This window comes from Tupaia chinensis, unplaced genomic scaffold (assembly GCF_000334495.1).
Source record: "Tupaia chinensis unplaced genomic scaffold, TupChi_1.0 Scaffold000097_1, whole genome shotgun sequence".
NCBI lineage: Eukaryota > Metazoa > Chordata > Mammalia > Scandentia > Tupaiidae > Tupaia > Tupaia belangeri.
The window spans coordinates 6301323-6305298 of NW_006159559.1; the positions used below are offsets into that span (position 1 = coordinate 6301323).

Here is a 3976-nt window from a genome sequence, read left to right on the forward strand (position 1 = left end):
GGGAAAGAATGTAAATTAAGTTACAAAAAAAAGTTTCAGAAAAAAAAAATCTATTCAATGACTGCAGTAAGATATGTAGCCCCAGCTAGGTGCTACTTTATAGGATGCCTAAAGTTAGACTTGTGTTCATGGAAATGTATATATCAGTTGTGTTTGCTATGAAATATTTAGATTAGTTATGATCTTTAGTAATTCAATAAAATGTAGGGGGAAAACAGTATAGAAAGTAAACATAGATACCAGAGAGTGTGGGAGCAGAGTGGGAGATGGCAGAGGGTGAGAGACAGGGAATCAAGGACGGGGGAAAAAAGCAAAACACACAGAAAACAAGAAATGGAAAATTACTTGTTGACAATAACATGTTTGTTGATGTGCTTGATTGAGACAATATACAGTGTACTCTGGATGGAAAATCTCATTTCGTATGCTGTAATGATGTACAGTGGATGAATGCAAATAAATAAATTTAAATTAAAAAAAAGAGAGAAAATGGTTACACAGATACATTAGAAAACTGAGGTGAGGAAGAATGAAGGATGTCAGACTTCTAAGCTTTGGTGCTTTCTTGGAAAGAGCATATTACTAATAGATGCGTGAATGGTGAGGGTAAAGGAAAATGACAAGTATGACTTTAAACATGTTGTGACAGCAGGGCATACCTGGAGGATTATCCAGTATGAAACTGGAGAAATGGCAAAAGATGAGAATAGAGAGTCTCAGACTTGACCATTATCAGAATACAGATCATTGGAAAAAAGTAATGAATGAGATATTAGAGAAGAAAATTAGAAGAAAAAAATGGGGACAAAAAGATGAATGTTAGAAAAAAATGCTCTTAGTTAAGGGCCGGTTCCATTGGTCTGGCAGTTAAGGCAGCCAGATCTCACATGGCTGACCGTGCAGTTTGAGTCCAGGACCCAGTGGCCTAGGTAACATGCTGGGTGCCTGTGTGTGTGTGTGTGTGTGTGTGTGTGTGTGTGTCTAAAATCTCAAAAGGCAGGAGAGGTAAAGGAGAAGGAAATGCCACATGATCATTCCCCATGGAGGGTACTGTCTCCTCTTTCTCTGTCTTTCTCTCTGGCAAATGCATGTGCCCTCTAGAAAAAGAAAAAGAAAAAGGATCTTAATTAAAAGGGAGATGGAAAATTGACAAAATAATAAATGGAACAAAACTGAGATAGAATGAAAAACAGGAATGTTGAAAGTGTTGAAGCCTTAGAACTAGCAAATGGCTTAATGGTTATGTTGCTGGACTCCCAAATGGCCGACTGCAGTTTGAGTCCTGGACCTGCTGGCCTGACACTCATACCTCCGGACACTCAACACCATGTGTGTGTGCATGCATGTCCAAAATCCCAAGATGAGAGTGGAGAAGGAATTATGGTCTAGCCATTCCCCCTGGAAGAGGGGAGCGATTTCTCACTTTCTGTCTCTCCAGCAAGTATATATGCCCTATAGCAAAAATCTCTCAAAAAAAAAAAAAAGAGAAAGAGAGAGGAAAGAAAGAAAAAAAAGTGTTGAAGCTCAAGAGAAAACCACAGAAAAGGACAAAAAAGGTAGTCAGAGAGGTCAATAGTTGTGATTAAAATAACACTGCTAATATCACTTGGTTTTTTTTCCTTCAAAGTTTTGGGGGTGTGATTACTATTTTTCCTTAATAGTAAATGGGAAATATTTTTCATAAAATTTGTCACTAGACACTAGAGGGTGCTAGAGTTATTTAGGAAAGAAAACTTGCAACTGAGACTTTTTTTCTTCTGTTTGAAGACACATCACATTTTACATGATTATATTTTCCTTAACGTAAAAAAAATCTGTTAGTCTCTTAGTAATTCAATATTTATTTATATTTAACAAGATTTTTTGAGCTAAAGAAAATTTGAAACATTAACTGTTATATTTTGAAAGGAGTGAAGACAGAGACAGAGCATTATGGTTTCTAGATATCTGTTCTCATACTGACACCAGGTGCTAAACACAGGGATTATGCTCTTTTAAATCACTTCAGTAATATACAAATAGTTGTCTATGTTCTTGGGGTTCCTCTTCATAATGGAAAAAATAGCATGTTTTCAGGGTGAAAGTATTTTAATATATAAAAGTTGTTTTTCTTTTTTTTTTTTTTAATAGAGATTTTTGCTATAGGAGACATGTGCCTGCTGGAGAGACAGAAAGAAACAGAGAGACAGAAAGTGAGAAATCACCCCCCTCTCCAGGGAGGATGGCCATGTTACAATCCCTTCTCCATCTCCTCTTGGGATTTTGGGCATGCACATGTGCCCAGTGCAAATTTTAAGCTACTGGGGCCAGGACTCAAACTATAGCTGACTATATTGGATTCCACGATGTAACCATTACACCATCTGCTGGTCCCACTATTAAACAAGTTTTATTGATTCCAATTTGTTATAATATTGTAGTATAGCTTAATTTTTTCTGGAGAGGATTTTGCAATGTGTGCTCACCGGAAAGAGAAAGAGACAGAGACAGTGAGAAGGAAAGTGAGAAATCACTCCCCAGGGGGATGGCTATGCTGCAATTTCTCCTCCTTCCTTCTTCTGCTTGGATCTTGGGTATATATGCACATGTGTGCAGCCTGAATTTCAAGCCCCTGGGTCTGGGATTTGAACTGTGGTTGGCCATGTGGGGATCCAGCAACATCACTGCTGCACCATCTGCTGGCCCTGAGCATGGTTTAATTTTAAGAGAAGAAATTTACTTGAGTCTGTCATTCATGAATTGCATCATATTCAAACTTGAAAACATGATGTCAACCAGATAAACATCATAATTACGAACAGTTCATGAGTTTGCAAATATAAGCCTAATCACTATATCTGCTGAGGCTTGGGGAGCAAGAGAACTGAAAAAAACATAAGCTTATGGTATCTCTTGCACCATGATTATTATCTTCTGCCTTTGAAACATTTCATGCCTCTGAAATATGAAATCTATGAAACTGTGGCTAATTTAACTAGCATGTGAATAGTATAAAATCTTACCTCTCTTACAATTCTTAACAGAGTAAGATTCCCAAGTGGGCCTACTCTGTGATGTTCTGAACGTCTTCCCTGAAGGCCTAGATTAGAGCCCACTTCTGTCCTTATAAAGATTTTATTAACACCTAATCCCCTTTGATTTCATTTCTACTTAAATACTAAAGTAGTTTCTGCTTTCTGGAATGAATCTGATTGATAAACACTTTCATTACACCATACCAGAGTTTCTTTTTTAATAGAAGTTTTTGCCATAGGGTGCATGTGTTCAAAAGAGACAGAAATGGAAAGTTAGGAATCACCCCTCAGGAAAGGTGGCCATAATGTAATCCCTTCTCCATTCACTTCCTGGGACTTTGGGCAACCTGCACACACCCTGTGTGATTTTCAAGCTGCCAGGTCTGGGACTCAAACCACACTCAGCTATGTGGGAGCCCAGCACCTTACCCATCAGTCACCTGCTAGATCCAGAGTTTCTTTTTTAACCTTCAAAATTCCATTATTTAAGAAGGTTCTCAATGTAGATAGTTAATACTTAATCATTATTGGGAAAAAATACATACATATATATATATGTACATATATACATACATATATGTATGTGTGCTCGCCAGAAAGACAGAGAGAGACAGAGAGATAGAAAGCGAGAAATCAACCCCCAGGGGGGATGGCCACACTGCAATCCCTTCTCCTCTGTTCTCCTCTCAGGATCCTGGGCATGCATGCACACACACCTGGCATGAGTTTAAGCCGCCAGGTCCAGGACTCGAACTGTGGTCAACTACATGGGAGTCCAGCGACATAGCCATTACATTAACTGCTGATCCCGGGAAAAAAATTTTTAATGGTCTTATTATCATCACAGAATCTGATCACAAGTATTAAAAAATGACTCTTTTTAAGAAATTAAAACTAATGAATAAAAATTTTTTGCTAGTCACTCAATGATCCTGCTATCCATCCCTTATTCTCCATAGGGA

General features: G+C 38.0%; 1 protein-coding gene across 1 annotated transcript in view; it reads right to left on the reverse strand.

Moving 5' to 3' along the window:
• Positions 1–3976, reverse strand: part of ME1 (malic enzyme 1) — a gene marked incomplete at its 5' end in the record, with an annotated part of 151168 nt that overhangs the window by 3792 nt on the left and 143400 nt on the right.